Consider the following 18,083-nt stretch of genomic DNA (forward strand, 5'->3'; position numbering starts at 1 on the left):
TGCAGGACTGAGGACTCTGGAGATAAGTCAAGTGTAAAAAGCATTTTGTACAATTGTGTGCTTATGAACATTTACCACGTTATGTCCGCATTGATACAGAAATGAATGATTATTAAGCGAGCGACGCGTGGTGTACAGTGAGCGCGCTCTGGTGCTTGGCTACTAGCGTTTGGCTAGCGATATTAGCCGTGTAGTGGCCAGCGTTGGCTGTTTAAACAATTTACTCTGTCAACTAACGTAGCAGACGATAGCGTGGTAAATGGTGGAGGAGTCCTGCAGTCTATGCTGTTGCGTGGTGTTGTTTTGTGAGTTTATATGTCCATGAAGACGAGTCACGTTGGTCTTAACACACGGGCTCTGTGTGATAATAATCCTGAAGCGCTGAGTGTCAGTGTGAGTGAGAGCTGTCAGTGCGTGTATGCGTGCATGGAGCGGAGGAGGAGGAGGCAAAGTAACGCGAAAGAATCAAACCACTTGGCAAATGGCAACACAACTACAATAGCCTACAGACAATACAAGTCTGCGCGAGACGTTTGGGGAAGGTTACCGTAATGACTGGAAAATTGCGCAGAGGACAAACGGTAAAATGAACTGCTGTGGGCGCCGGTCGGGGCACATGGGCACCGCGGCCACTGTGGCCGTCTGGGCATATACTTTTTCGAGGGGCACAAGGCCAAAGAGAGGGGCAACGACGGCCATGGCCGCCGTGGCCGCCGTGAAATTCCTGCCCTGCATACAACTCTTTGTTATAGTCGTTACTGCTGTTATGATGTCGAGGAGACAAAACCGAAGAAATTGTACTCTTACTGTGTCTGTAAGTTGTAACAATATTTACATGAAATCCGTCCTTTAACGCTGTCCTCCCCCCCCCCCCCCCCACCACCACCCCACATGCGAATCCCTTGACTCCTTCAAAACCGCTCTCAAAGGGCACCTACGGACGGCTGCAATTCGAAACTGGCCTCCGTAAAATCTGAATCCCCCCCCACCGCCCACCCCCTTTTCCCCTCAATGTATATGTTTCTTTTCCCTTTTTACCTCCCTTATGATGAATTCCTGTTCTGTTCTTTGACTATATAGAAGTGTCTATTTGTACCTCTCTAAATGTTTTGATGAATTGAACAAGGTGGACCCTCTTGTAAACAAGTGTAATGCTTAATTGGGTCGTCCACTCACAGTTAACAGTCTTTGTATTGAGTTTGTGCTTGAAATGTACTGTAATTCTGCAAACTGTTAATAAATATTTCAATCAATCAATCAAACCACCACCTGCCGGTCCTACAAAGCATCCAACGGCAGAATGTCACACTCGTCTCCCACTGATTGACAGCAGTCAATTATGGGTGTTTCTGTGCGGTATTGATCCCTTGGTGAGATTAGTATCATTGGCTAGGACCCTCCCTGCCCTGTAGGTCCTGTGACATGCTGTGACCCCGCCACGGATACAAATGGCACGTATACGTCTCTCCTGCACCACTTCAAATGTCACCTGTCAGGACAGGAGCACGGAGAATGGGGGCAGACACACATGCACACGCACACGCACACACTCTCACACACATGACCTTAAATATAGGCTACAGGATCATGAGCTAGATAGAGAACTGGGTCTTGTTATAGAATGTTGTTTGACAGGATTCCTATGACTGCAGCATCGCTGTTGTATCGCTTCTTTGTTGTGGGTTTACTCTATAATGCCCACTGGTGATAGAGTAGCCTTGATACCCAGGCTTTCATAGTGATAGAGTAATAGAGGAAGGAACTAAGTTTACTCACTGTACGTTTTACAGTTTTGAGGTATCTTTTTATTCAGGTTTTTGTAACAGTAGCCCAGGGGCAAGTATTAAACAGTCATATAAAATAAAAAAATAAAACTCAATCCCCTATCCCACCCTCCCCCCACCCACAATCGTCAGAAAAAACAGTCTGGAGGAAATAAATACATTTAATAAATATATCTATATACAAAAAAAAAAAAAGATAATAATAAAAAGCAGATATTTCATAGCAGATCAGATTTGTGCCGAGGCATAGGCACACTATGCAGTTTGTGTGTGTTGTGGTAGAGTTTTGAGGTACTTTACTTGAGCATCAAGAGAATAGGCAATGCATATTACTTATTAGTAAGCTAACAGCTTTAGTTACAAATAACTTTGTAGATTTATATTATTAATACTAAACATTAATACATACATTAACAGATAAGATTATTATCGGTTAAGCTACCCAAGAGCACATAAAGTAAAAATGGTAAATGGTGCATTTATATAGTGCCTTTATCCAAGGCGCTTTACATAGATTGTGCATTACATTCACCCATTCACACACACATTCATACACCGATTGCGGCGGAAGCCATGCAAGGTACCAACCAGCACATCGGGAGCAATTTGGGGTTCAGTGTCTTGCCCAGGGACACTTCGACATGTAGACCGGAGGAGCCGGGATTCGAACCGCCGACCCATGGATCATTGGACGACCTGCTCTACCTCTTGAGCCACAGTCGCCCCTAAAGTACACATGTCTGCAACTGCTTTTAAACTTGTGTTGTATCATACTGTATGTTAGGGGAAGTTTTCTGTTTTGTTTTTATCATTGATGTGAATATTGATGTGAAAATGAAATAATAGTGATGTTTATTGGTTTACTAGCCTTGAATCAAGACTATCATACTCATAGGTGTATGTGATGTATCTCGACAACACTGCAAATGAGGGCAATTAACCTCAATGTATTTACGAGAATATAGGCTAAACAAAGATTTGAATTAAGGTGATGAACACGTGAATGCATTACTAATTACAATTATAATATAATAAGATTGTGAAATGGACTTTTCTGTGTAATGAGTACTTTCACCTTGGTACCGTAAGTATTTCAATGTGTAAGTATTTCTGTGTAATGAGCACTTTCACCTTGGTACCATAAGTATTTCAATGTGTAAGTATTTCTGTGTAATGAGTACTTTCACCTTGGTACCGTAAGTATTTCAATGTGTAAGTATTTCTGTGTAATGAGTACTTTCACCATGGTACCGTAAGTATTTCAATGTGTAAGTATTTCTGTGTAATGAGTACTTTCGCCGTGGTACCGTATAAGTATTTCAATGTGTAAGTATTTCTGTGTAATGAGTACTTTCGCCGTGGTACCGTATAAGTATTTCAATGTGTAAGTATTTCTGTGTAATGAGTACTTTCGTAGTACTTAGTGTTTGTAAACAATTGTAAGCATTGCCTTTGTTAAATGTTAAATGTTTGTCTGTGTCGGACCCCAGGAAGACTAGCTTTTGTCAAGGCAAAAGCTAATGGGGATAAACAATAAACAATTTCTACAGTGCATTGTGGTATTGCTACTTTCACTCCAGTAAAGTACAGAACCTCAGAGTAAGTACACCACTGAGTACAGACTGCCGGGAGGAGAACCAACAAAGTGGTAAATAAACTGGCCTTTCACAAAACAAACAGCAGAGAATTATAATATCCAAGATGAATAATCACTTGTCACAGTGCAGACTCAAAGCTGGAGCATTACATAAAAGCTAGAAGTCACTGAATGTACGGAACGTACAGCAAGTAGGCTGGCAGCAGGTACCGGTGGGAGTCTGGATGCCAAGTTGAGGATTCAGAGCGTACGTCCCCTCTGTTTGCAGTCAGGTGGGATGACAGCAGTGCAGTATAGGTGGCTCTCCGGTGGCTCTCGTCTGACAGCCTGTCACAGGGAGATCACTGCCACATGCCTGTCTGTCTCCCAACGCCTGACGGGGCTGACCCGTCCTAACATGGCCCGGGCCCGCCGGTCATGCCATCCCTGTCTGCTGACAGGACGTCCCTGTCAAGGTGACGAGACGCCAGCAGAGACACGTCAGACAGGGGCCAGAGCGCCGCTAACGCACCTGTATAGACATCAAGATTCACTGCTGAAAGGAAGAGAGAGAGAGAGAGAGAGAGAGAGAGAGAGAGAGAGAGAGAGAGAGAGAGAGAGAGAGAGAGAGAGAGAGAGAGAGAGAGAGAGAGAGAGAGAGAGAGATGAAGAGAGAGAGATAGAGAAATGAGGGTGGGAGAGACAGTGGGTGAGATAGGGAGAGAGAGAGAGGCTGAGAGAGAGAGAGGGGAGAGGGGAAGAGAGAGAGAGAGAGAGAGAGAGAGAGAGAGAGAGAGAGAGAGAGAGAGAGAGAGAGAGAGAGAGGGAGTTAGATAGAGTTGAAGAGAGAGAGAGAGAGAGAGAGAGAGAGAGAGAGAGAGAGAGAGAGAGAGAGAGAGAGAGAGAGAGAGAGAGAGAGAGAGAGAGAAAGAGAGAGAGAGAGAGAGAGGGGAGAGGGAGAGAAAGAGAGAGAGAGAGAGAGGGGAGAGGGAGAATGCTAAAAAGGATCACGTTTGCAAAACTGTAATGAAACAAGACAGGGTCTAATAACAGCGTTGTTTCCTGTCCAGTCAGCTGCTGGGTGGATCTCCATATTTGTGCAAGACTGACATCATATTGAAATTGAACGCAACATTATAGGGAACAAACTTATTTGGGCAAAATTTGGGGGGGTCCATAGTACATGCATGAATACATACATACGGAGGACATACAGTACAGACAAAATGCTGTTCTATATGGCTGACCCCATAACGGGGGTCAAGCTGTACAAATATGACACTCCCCTATCCAATCGGAAATATCTGTCATCGATGCTTGTTTGAACTTTGAACTTAAGATACGTACGCCACAGTCAATGTGTGCTATACAAATACAAAGGGTATGCTCAATGCTTCCTGGCCTTTTGGCTTGTGTGTGTGTGTGTGTGTGCGTGCGTGTGTGTGTGTGCGCGTGCGTGTGTGTGTGTGCATGTGACTGTGTGTGTGTGGTGTGGCGCGCGCGTACGCAATACACATGCGTTATTCTTTCATAGCGTAACTCCCCTTAGATGCAGAGACAAAGGAGGCTGGCGGCTAGAGTCTGGGCTGCTGGAGCATATGGGCCACGTCGTTTATCAAGTCCTCTGCTGAAGGAATGAGAGCCCGTCATCAGTGCCCGACCATTGATCCCTGTATGGACCCAGCCATTGTTTCACTCGGCACCTGGTGGAGTTCTGACTGCACTTAACCCATTTTGAGCCGGAACCCCTTTTGGTGTTAGCATTATGTTATGCTTTAGCTATTGAAAAATAGCAGATCTACAAGCTCATAGCGCGCCACCGAGTGGGCGCGCTATGAGCTTGTAGGTCTGCTATTTTTGAAAAATCGTGAAAATGTGCCTGAAATCTTTGAATACATGTTCTTTCAGAGTGAGTTTTTAACTCAAATCCTTTGCTACTGAGAGGGTCCCTGGAACTACATATTTTCAGATGGGGGTCAGCGGCCCAATGTCATACATATTTGGGGTTCCTTGACATGAATATGTTTGAGAACAACTGACATTTTTTAAATTTCGACGTCAGGTCTAAATGGATTAATGGGGAAGAGGGACGAGACACAATGAGGAGACAGGCCTGATCTGAAGAGAGAGAGAGAGAGAGAGAGAGAGAGTGAGAGAGAGAGAGAGAGAGAGAGAGAGAGAGAGAGAGAGAGAGAGAGAGAGAGAGAGAGAGAGAGAGAGAGAGAGATTTTACTAAGAGTTTACTTTTTGTTTTCTGGAGCACAACATTTGAATGAGACATCTAAATAAAAAGTGCAAATAGTAAATTCCACAGTGTGCAGACATAATTCATTATGGTCCATTTGGTTACATTTGTACACTCTCAGGCCCCTTTTCCACCGGTTGGTTCCCAATGGGAACCGGTTCAGTTCTTTTTGGTTTTTAGTCCATGAGCCAGAGGTCCAAAATTGAAAAATTGAAAAATATGAAAAAGCTACTACTGTGGAAGGGTTATCATGTATTCATTTACTTGTATTGATCCTATAAACAATTTAATATAGGGTATAGTTTGCCCACCAATTTTGGAGCTCTGGCAAAAAGAACTGAACCGGTTATTGGGAACCAACCGTGGAAAAGGGGTCTCAGTGTTACCAAGTCCCGCCCGTGGCTGTGCCCCGCCTCTTCACACCCATTGGTTGCCGTTTCGTGTTTGGACAGAAATCCTTTCTCTCCATCCACTATATCATTGAAAGAACGTGTTTTCCAGTTGCTTCGTATTGATATTCTGTATTATTCAATTCTTATTTTAAGTAAAGTCAGTAAAAAGGAACATCACAGATGCCTGCAGGGCATATCATGGTTGCTTTTAGTTTTTCCAAAAATGATGTTTTTAAGCAAATCCAACCTAAACAAGGTGGAACCAGGGCGGAACAAGGCAGAAAGAGCCTGCTGGTTAGTCAGTCAGGGACCAATCAGGACGGAGGCTGACAAAATGGTGAATTGAGGACTGAAATTATGTTTTGCTTCAGACACATGTATCTATACCTTTCCCATCTTATTTTGTATTTCTCTTCTCGCTCATGAACAAACAATGTGTCACTGTGGGAGTCGGATGAGCTCCCAAAGAAAAGTGCCTGCATGTGGACGTGCAGATTAAAACCATCAAGCATGAAGCCAACGTGTCCTAAACATACTGTACAAGTACAACACAGTTACATTGAGATGCTAAATGAAGCTCTAAAAAAGAAAAAGAAAAAAGAAAGCTCTAATTTTTTTTCCCTTTTTTTGCCTGACTTTGTTAAAAGCACATTTGCTTGCTCAGCATTGTTTGTCTGCAGCAATTCATCACAGAGGCTTTGAGCTATTGATGGGAGCAGCATCCGTTAGCAGGCTCCTGTCAATGATTCACTCACTAAGCCCATCTGTCAGGCGCCCTCTGCCTCTCTCTCCTCCCTCCTTCCTCTCCTCCACTGCTGTTCTGCTTCATCCTCCTCTTCCTCAATGATGGATGGATCACACCCCGTTGATGGCCAGAAATGGCAAAACATTGGACATGGGGAGAAGATCTGTTGTACAGTGCAAAAATTCATTCCATAATTATCGTCTCATCATCGCCCCCGCAGCATAACAGTAAAACCATTTACAACTGTGATGAGGAAGAGTGACGGTGTTTTAACTGTGGTTTCTGGTGGGGAGGTGATTGGTAACTATTTGAGTATTCACTGCTTAGCCAAGGACGCTGATCAATAAATCAACTCCTCACAGGATCCATCACGTTTGTGCCATTAAAAGCTCCCAATAATGCCAATGATAAAGTGCGGCCAGCGGCTCTGTGGTGCATCGTTGCAGAGCTGAACCACACAGGAAGGGAATGAAGTGTCTAACTGTCCGTGTCTAGGAACAAACTTGAGGACATTGATGTGAGCACAGTGTAGTGGTGCGTGTGTGTGTGTGTGTGTGTGTGTGTGTTTGGGCTTCGCTGTGGAGAAGAGCTCCATCTGTAGACTGATAGGGAGAAAGGCCACATGGGTGAGTGTATACTGTAACAATGACAATGACATTGTGGGTGGTTTTCAAAGGGACACACTGGTGGTCTGGCATTATAGCACACTGATGATGATCGCGTTTTCTGAGGAAGACACTGTCTTCCATTATTTTCTGAGGAAGACACTGTCTTCCATTATTTTCTGAGGAAGACACTGTCTTCCATTATTTTCTGTGCAGTATGAAAATGTGAATTCAAACGTCCTCGGCTTAATTACACATTTTAGCCAACATTGACTGAGCTAGTTATTTAGAAAGTGAAATCCATCAGGGGGAAATGCGGTGAATAGAGTTATTTTTCTTTCTTTCCACCTGCAGTGGGTCATCTGTTTTCATTTGGTTCTGTTTTCTGCATCTTTCTCTGTGACTCCTGCCACCTGCATGTTATCTCTCACTGGATCCACAAACCTAATTTTTCGCCTTCCTCTTCTCCTCTTAAAATGCTGTGGATAGCAGCCAATATCATTTATGGACGGAGGTGTGCCTGAGCTCTGTGAAATGTGTAAAAATGCAATTATTCAAAGAGCCAAGGGTATAACAACTTTAACTTTAATTTTAGACAATTACCCTTGCCAACCCCCAATGTCGGGCTGGGGAGGTGTAGAGTCAACCATGATTGTGCCTCCTACAATACACAATGGAGGAGGTGCACGCTACCATCACCAGTACCCCTCCCCTGCTGAACAGCCAGTAGGCAGGCATCTCAAACACTGACAATATTTGTTGGATTGGAGCGCCTGGTCAAGATGGAAGGCAGGAAATTAACCTGGGTCTCTGTGGTGGTAGCCAGGTGAGTGATTTACCCCTATCCACCTGGAGGTTTAAAACTGGGCCTGGTGCATCACTTGAGTAGCCTATATACTCTAGAGTAAAAGGATTGCATCGATCAATTTCTCCTTTGTCTGCTCTAAAACTACATCAGGAACAAGGGCACTATACAGAGGGCGGACTGCCCACACTATTTCGTTAAGGGTCATATCTCTGACTCTTAAAGAACTGCACTATTCCATCTCTGACATAATGGGCACTTCTACCGAAGCCACTTGGAAACAAAGGACTATAAAGTGAGGGTGTGTGCGGTCGCTGCGTCTCCAGCTGTGCAGAGATCACTTCGGCTTTCACTCAGATTTTGCGAGTGCCGGGCCTCGTCCGTGACCCCCTCGCATCAGAGTTGACTGCTCATGTCCTATGTGTGCGCTGACTTGTCGTGTAGGCTGCGTCGCTCTGTCATAAGACATGTCCTGCATTTGCAGCCGCCGTCGCGGGCAGCGGAGATGCGAGCGTTTGTCAGTAGATCTGACACGCATGCCACTTTGGCGGGCGACTGACAGAGGGCCACGCCACACTGTCACTTCCACAGATCTACCGCCTGGGGATAAACATGGAGGCACACACATGAACACGAACACGAACACACACATGAACACAAACACGCACGCACGCACGCACGCACGCACGCACACACACACACACACACACACACACACACACACACACATTTGGGTAAACAGGGGCAGAGTCTCCGCTCCGAGGATGACGATTGACTGGCAGACTCCGTGACTGACGGACTGGTCTGTGTAAGCCGGGGCTCCGTGTCACCGCTCATTGAGACGATCACCAACTGTCACATCAAACATCCGCCACTTCTCAGGAAGGCCTGACTGCCCTCCTCTCTGCTGACATTCTTCACAAAGATACCAAGAAACCGACTGACTAGAGCACGTAGGCCTACTCTACTTGCAGATGCAGATGTAGCTCGAAGATATATCAATTATAAATAAATAAATAAATACTGTGTGTGTGTGTGTGTGCGCGCGCACACGCACACACACACACACACACGCACGCACGCACGCACGCACGCACGCACGCACGCACGCACGCACGCACGCACGCACGCACACACACACACACACACACACACACACACACACACACACACACACACACACACACACACACACACACACACACACACACACACACACACACACACTCTTTAGGTAATTTAATCCATGGTGTCTCACATAATTATTGAAGTAAATGTGTACAATTGCTCTTTAATTAATACATCTGAATAAAGGTTAAATTGAAATCATTCAATATTTTATAATGTTACCGTGGGAAGTAGGCCTACTGTAAATCCTTTCAGATGATGTAACACAATTACCTTTCACCTTTCAGGTTCTTTAGCAGTTTCCTTCCTGTACAAATCATGCTGGTTATAGACTTACAGTGCCCTCTAAAGGCTAAATGGTAAACTACATCCACAGCAGATCCGACACACCAAAGGTCCGAAGCGCGGCGACATGCGATTCGATGCTAACATGCGATGGTCCGACATGCTCTGCTCTGCTTATGGTTGTATTGTTGGCAACTTGGCAGCCATGGTTATCTGAACTATGAAGTGGTTAAACTGAAGTGACATTGATAAATTCCTACCAGGAGATTCATCTTATGATGAATTCCTGTTCTGTTCTTTGACTATAGGCCTAGTGTCTATCTGTACGTCTCTAAATGTTTTGATGAATTGAACATGGTGGACCCTCTTGTAAACAAGTGTAATGCTTAATTGGATTGTCCACTCACAGTTAACAGTCTTTGTATTGAGTTTGTGCTTGAAATGTACTGTAATTCTGCAAACTGTTAATAAATATTTCAATCAATCAATCAATTCACTAGTGGGAGCACGCTACTGCAATTGTTCTAACTTTTAGTAGGCCTACAATGCAAATTAATTCAATAAATATGAATATATTAAGGAAACCTTAACCATAGGGACACATTTTTTTTATCCTGGGGCCGAGAAAATACTACATGGTTTATATTCATAAATTAAACTATTACTTCTCAAGTTTCCTCATAAAAAAACAGACAATGAATACATTGAATTATGCTAATTGTCTGTCTGTCTGTCTGTCTGTCTGTCTGTCTGACATCCCTGTGACAGGAGAATCAGGCGATAAACGGATCCATGATGAGAAACACACCAGACTGACTATCAGTATGGTATAGCATGTGATCTCCTGCCCCCTAGCGTTGTTCCACAGAAACACACCATCATTGTACAAAGACTGTTGAGTTGTTGAATGAAATAAATGTATTGTCAACCAACTGAACAAGAGTTATCTAATACATGAATTGATTAACTTTATCATTATGAATCTGACTTTGTAATAGTAAAAAAATCACACCTGTGTGAAGTGAGGGGCGCTCTTATCATCGTATATACATCATCATAATAATAATAATCATCTCATACTGGCCAATCAGAATTCCTGTTGCCTGTGATTGGTTAGCTGATTTGCTCATTAGCCTACATATGACGTAAATTTTCCCTTCAATGTCAATGGCGTTTCATGTTTTGATGTTTAATTTACGTCTGACGTCATTTCTCCGTTCATCGTCAATGGCAAATCTTGAGACGTGTGGGGACAAAAGCTGTTTATAGAAGGGGCTAGCGCCTCTTAAAAAAAAAAAAATCACACCCGTGTGAACTGAGTGGTGTAAGGTCTGTCTGACGTAGCCTGGCTAATAAACCAGACTAATATCACACAACACTGTCGCGGTATATCAGTCTGGGCTGGCTCCACTTGGATTTCATTTCCCGGGGCACATTTTCTCTTTGACGCAATTGGTCAGAGCTACTGTCAGTCAAAGGTCTCAAGCATTGAACGTCACTGTACCAAAGCCCGCCCATATTGCATACCGTGTCCCGATTGGTCCGACCTGTTCTCGGTTGTAGGAAAGAGGCGTGCTACTGAGCCTCGCCAGACCGTAATCCGCTGGTAGGCAACTTTTTTTTGCCAACGGCTGATTCGGTCTGGTTTATTAACCAGGCTATGTCTGACGTAATGAAATCATGTCTGACGTAATGAAATCACACCCAGGTGTGATTTCATTACCTGGCTTTGTTTGTGCAGAAAAAATGAGCATGGTTGCTATGTTCACCCTGTTCACCCGGGTGTGATTTCATTACGTCATTACAACAGGGTGAACATAGCAACCATGCTCATTTTTTCTGCACAAAAAAGCCAGTTGTAGGAGTGGTTTACACCACTCAAAAAACGTACCTAAGTTACTGTTACTTAGCCTATACTAGACCTGTACCGGCCTACTTGGGAACGATGCAACTTGGGAACCTAATTATATACGCTGTCATAGCACCTGTTTTAACCGTCAGCCGGTGTCCCACATGGAGATCTGTGTATGTGCCTGTGACCCTGTGTGCCTGTGTTTGAAGACTGCAAACTGAAAAGTGTACTTGGCAATCAATTCGGCCCACTGGCAGAGCCTGATTGGTTGAGCCTCAATTGGCTGAGGCAGAGGCTGGAAATTGCACAGGTGAAAGGAGTTGGCCTCTTTAGGCCCACTGGCAGAGCCTGGCCCAGGTGAAAGGAGTTGGCCTCATTAGGCCCATGCGGCAGAGCCTCACCAGAGCCTTTTGTGGTGGTTCTGGAGAACTGTGGGTCCGACCGACTCGATACCTGGCACTGCACTCCCTGTGGGGGTGTGGAGCGTGTGTGTCGAATGTGAAGTTGGTGGGTCAAACGGTTCTCGAATTACGTGCATTACAACCGTACACGCACACACGTACGCACTACGCAGACCCGTGGCGCATTTATAGTAGGATACATGCCTTATTTTTTAAATCTTCTGAAATTTTGGGTGGATATTTCAGAATTTCCTTGCAGCAAAAATGCATGTTAAAGGACTACTTCACCACTGTTCAACCTACCTTCATATAATTGGTCCTAAAATGCCACATTTTGTACTTGGTCTGTATCTCATGGGAGGGGAGGGTTGTGGGCAGTTCAGAAAGCTGTCCACCAGTGACATCATCGATGGGGAATCCAAGCTAATAGAAACTGCAGGCATTCTATTCCTGAAAAGTTGCAATGCAATAATGGAAGCCATCGATCGTTCTCACGACAATAAAAATCTAAATCTAAAACAAAAAAATCTGCCTAACGATATGGACGCGTTTCTGAACTGCCCACCGCCCTCCTATGAGAGTAGAAAATAATGGTGGTATTTTATCATGAACATTAGTGAGGATTATGAAGACTAGACGTTCGGTCCGCTGCGCGGCCCTCACATCTAGAGTTCGGGCCGCTGCGAGGCCCTCACACACTGGCGACAGGCGACTGGCGCTCAGCACAATTTAGGCAAATATGGAGATCTGTATCTGTGGACAACACACTGCATATTTTGACATAGGCTATTTTATTTTTGAATATAAGAGAAGAGAAGGTGTAAACTAGTGAGTAACATGAACTGACTGTACAAAAACGTATTGAGTATGAACATGGACAGTGAGGTACAGTAGGTAGGAAAACTGCATTGTGGCACAGTATACCTAACCTATAAGTTACACAATACAAACACAACAGGTCTTACAAATCATTAGTCCAAATGTCTCTTGCAATGTGCAATGTCTTCTTCTGAAGATATCCAATCTGATCTGTTATATCTGATAACTATTTTCCCCATCAAAGCAAATACAATTAAAATAAAATAATCGTGAAAAATGGCACCCGGCTATAGCATGCGCTCCGAGACGATGGACCATAGCCTGTCGCTTTTCCTTGATTTTCACCTTTTTTTCAAATCCTCCGAAATCGTGAAAAATGGCACCCTATAACATGCGCTCCGAGACGATGGACTATAGGCTGTCGCTTTTCCGTGATTTTCACCTTTTTTTCAAATCCTCCAAAATCGTGAAAAATGGCACCCTATAGCATGCACTCCGAGACGATGGACTATAGCCTGTTGCTTTTCCGTGATTCAACCTTTTTTTTCAAAACGTCCGAAATCGTGAAAAATGGCACCCTATAGCATGCGCTCCGAGACCATGGACTATAGCCTGTCGCTTTTCTGTTATTTTCACCTTTTTTTCAAATCCTCTGAAATCGAGAAAAATGGCACCCTATAGCATGTGGGACTACATCTTTGGCCCAAAAATGTATTACAATTCTATCTGGAACCGCAAAATATGTTTGCTTTAATAAAGCAAAGTTTAATTATTTCTGATTTTTCTGGTCTTTCAATATTATATTTGATTGTTTTTTCTTTCTCAAAGCATATCAACCAGTATAAGCCAGTAGCATTTGTGGTGAAAACAAACAAAGATGTCATCATTTTATCTGGTGTATAGGCAACATTGTTTTGCAATATCAAAATGAAAGAATAACTTTATGCCTACTACGAATTCAATAATACATTATGATTAAATGTAAAAAAAGAAAAGAAAAGAAAAAGAAAACCTCTGCCGTAGCAACTAGGAGCAACGGGAGAGGACCTATTAGAGCCACATGTGGATCTAGAGCCTAGGTTGCCTACCTGGACACTGAAAAAGCGTGACGAAAAAGCGAAAAACTCTAATAAAACTCTAATAAAACTATAGGATAAAACTATAGGATAAAACTATAGGATAAAACTCTAATAAAACTCTAATAAAACTAATAAAACTATAGGATAAAATAAAACTCTAATAAAACTCTAATACAACTATAGGATAAAACTAATAAAACTCTAATACAACTATAGGATAAAACTATAGGATAAAACTATAGGATAAAACTATAGGATAAAACTATAGGATACAACTCTAAAAAACTCTAATAAAACTAATAAAACTATAGGATAAAACAAAACTCTAATAAACTCTAATAAAACTCTAATAAAACTCTAATAAAACTCTAATAAAACTATAGGATAAAACTAATAAAACTCTAATAAAACTCTAATAAAACTCTAATAAAACTCTAATAAAACTATAGGATAAAACTCTAATACAACTCTAATAAAACTATAGGATAAAACTCTAATAAAACTATAGGATAAACTCTAATAAAACTCTAGGATAAAACTCTAATAAAACTACACAACAAAACAAACTAAGGCACTGGTGTGGTACTTCCTGGTTTACCAGAACAGGGTTCAACTCCCTGCAGTGCCCTGCTCAATGTGTTGTATTTACATGATTTATCACCCTATAGCATGCTTTTCCGTGATTTTCACCTTTTTTTCAGATCCTCCGAAATCGTGAAAAATGGCACCCTATAGCATGCGCTACGAGACGATGGACTATAGCCTGTCGCTTTATGTGATTTTCACCTTTTTTTCAAATCCTCAGAAATCATGAAAAATGGCACCCTATAGCATGCGCTCCGAGACGATGGACTATAGCCTGTTGCTTTTCCGTGAGTTTCACCTTTTTTTCAAAACCTCCGAAATAGTGAAAAATGGCACCCTATAGCATGTGCTCCGAGACGATGGACTATAGCCTGTCGCTTTTCTGATATTTTCACCTTTTTATCAAAACCTCTGAAATTGAGAAAAATGGCACCCTATAGCATGCACTCCGAGACCATGTACTATAGCCTGTCGCTTTTCTGTTATTTTCACCTTTTTTCAAATCCTCAGAAATCATGAAAAATGGCACGCAATTTCTCAATTTTGAAAGCACTATATTTCTAAAACTATGAAACATTTCAAAGATTCCCTTTCAGGCAAACATGTCCACCATAAGATGAACCTAAATAGGCTTGAATGGGGTTTCTAGGTGTAAGTATGTAGGACTAGTAGCATGCCAAAGTTTGTGCTATTGCCATTGAGAATGCATTGGGCGTTTAAGTTAAATAACTCAGAAACTATAAAACATTTCAAAGTAAAAAGTTCCAGCATGTGTCTCCACAGTAAGCTGAATTATAAAAAGTGTGAATGGAGTTTCTAGGTGAAAGTGGTTTTTTGACGTGCCATAGGTCTGCCATTGAGCCCCATTCTGAAATTTTCAATTTTGAAAGCACTATATTTCTAAAACTATGAAACATTTCAAATATTCCTTTTCAGGCAAACATGTCCACCGTAAGATGAACCTAAATAGGCTTGAATGGGGTTTCTAGGTGTATGTAAGTATGTAGGACCAGTAGCATGCCAAAGTTTGCATAATACTGAGAATGCATATGCGCTCCAAGACGATGGACTATAGCCTGTTGCTTTTCCGTGATTTTCACCTTTTTTTCAAAACCTCCGAAATAGTGAAAAATTGCACCCTATAGCATGTGCTCCGAGACGATGGACTATAGCCTGTCGCTTTTCCGTGATTTCAACTTTTTTTCAAAACCTCCGAAATCGAGAAAAATGGCACCCTATAGCATGCGCTCCGAGACCATGTACTATAGCCTGTCGCTTTTCTGATATTTTCACCTTTTTTTCAAAACCTCCGAAATCGAGAAAAATGGCACCCTATAGCATGCGCTCCGAGACCATGTACTATAGCCTGTCGCTTTTCTGATATTTTCACCTTTTTTTCAAAACCTCCGAAATCGTGAAAAATGGCACCCTATAGCATGCGCTCCGAGACCATGTACTATAGCCTGTCGCTTTAATGCATGTGCTCTGAGACGATGGATTATAGCCTGTCGCTTTTCCGTGATTTAACTTTTTTTCAAAACCTCCGAAATCGAGAAAAATGGCACCCTATAGCATGCACTCCGAGACCATGTACTATAGCCTGTTGCTTTTCCGTGGTTTTCACCTTTTTTTCAAAACCTCCGAAATAGTGAAAAATGGCACCCTATAGCATGTGCTCCGAGACGCTGGACTATAGCCTGTCGCTTTTCCGTGATTTAACCTTTTTTTCAAAACCTCCGAAATGGAGAAAAATGGCACCCTATAGCATGCGCTCCGAGACGATGGACTATAGCCTGTCGCGTTTCCGTGATTTAACCTTTTTTTCAAAACCTCCGAAATCGAGAAAAATGGCACCCTATAGCATGCGCTCCGAGACCATGTACTATAGCCTGTCGCTTTTCTGATATTTTCACCTTTTTTTAAAAACCTCCGAAATCGTGAAAAATGGCACCCTATAGCATGCGCTCCGAGACGATGTACTATAGCCTGTCGCTTTTCTGTGATTTAACCTTTTTTTCAAAACCTCCGAAATCGAGAAAAATGGCACCCTATAGCATGCGCTCCGAGACCATTCATTTTACTATAGCCTGTCGCTTTTCTGATATTTTCACCTTTTTTTCAAAACCTCCGAAATCGTGAAAAATGGCACCCTATAGCATGCGCTCCGAGACGATGGACTATAGCCTGTTGCTTTTCCGTGATTTTCACCTTTTTTCAAAACCTCAGAAATAGTGAAAAATGGCACCCTATAGCATGTGCTCCGAGACGATGGACTATAGCCTGTCGCTTTTCTGATATTTTCACCTTTTTTTCAAAACCTCCGAAATCGTGAAAAATGGCACCCTATAGCATGCGCTCCGAGACGATGGACTATAGCTTGTCGCTTTTCCGTGATTTAACCTTTTTTTCAAAACCTCAGAAATCGAGAAAAATGGCACCCTATAGCATGCGCTCCGAGACCATGTACTATAGCCTGTCGCTTTTCTGATATTTTCACCTTTTTTTCAAAACCTCCGAAATCGAGAAAAATGGCACCCTATAGCATGCGCTCCGAGACGATGGATTATAGCCTGTCGCTTTTCCGTGATTTAACCTTTTTTTCAAAACCTCAGAAATCGAGAAAAATGGCACCCTATAGCATGCGCTCCGAGTACTATAGCCTGTTGCTTTTCCGTGATTTTCACCTTTTTTTCAAAACCTCCGAAATAGTGAAAAATGGCACCCTATAGCATGTGCTCCGAGACGATGGACTATAGCCTGTCGCTTTCTGTGATTTTCACCTTATTTTCAAATCCTCAGAAATCATGAAAAATGGCACCCTATAGCATGCGCTCCGAGACGATGGACTACAGCCTGTCGCTTTTCTGATATTTTCAACTTTTTTTCAAAACCTCCGAAATCGTGAAAAATGGCACCCTATAGCATGTGCTCCGAGACGATGGACTGTCGCTTTCTGTGATTTTCACCTTTTTTTTAAATCCTCAGAAATCATGAAAAATGGCACCCTATAGCATGCGCTCCGAGACGATGGACTATAGCCTGTTGCTTTTCCGTGATTTTCACCTTTTTTTCAAAACCTCCGAAATAGTGAAAAATGGCACCCTATAGCATGTGCTCCGAGACGATGGACTATAGCCTGTCGCTTTTCCGTGTTTTAACCTTTTTTTCAAAACCTCCGAAATCGAGAAAAATGGCACCCTATAGCATGCGCTCCGAGACCATTTACTATAGCCTGTCGCTTTTCTGATATTTTCACCTTTTTTTCAAAACCTCAGAAATCGTGAAAAATGGGACCCTTTAGCATGCGCTCCGAGACCATTTACTATAGCCTGTCGCTTTTCCGTGATTTAACCTTTTTTTCAAAACCTCCGAAATCGAGAAAAATGGCACCCTATAGCATGCCCTCCGAGACCATGTACTATAGCCTGTCGCTTTTCTGATATTTTCACCTTTTTTTCAAAACCTCCGAAATCGTGAAAAATGGCACCCTATAGCATGCGCTCCGAGACGATGGACTATAGCTTGTCGCTTTTCCGTGATTTAACCTTTTTTTCAAAACCTCAGAAATCGAGAAAAATGGCACCCTATAGCATGCGCTCCGAGACCATGTACTATAGCCTGTCGCTTTTCTGATATTTTCACCTTTTTTTCAAAACCTCCGAAATCGTGAAAAATGGCACCCTATAGCATGCGCTCCGAGACCATGTACTATAGCCTGTCGCTTTAATGCATGTGCTCTGAGACGATGGATTATAGCCTGTCGCTTTTCCGTGATTTAACTT

Source organism: Electrona antarctica (assembly GCF_951216825.1).
Source record: "Electrona antarctica genome assembly, contig: scaffold_123, whole genome shotgun sequence".
NCBI classification, from domain to species: domain Eukaryota; kingdom Metazoa; phylum Chordata; class Actinopteri; order Myctophiformes; family Myctophidae; genus Electrona; species Electrona antarctica.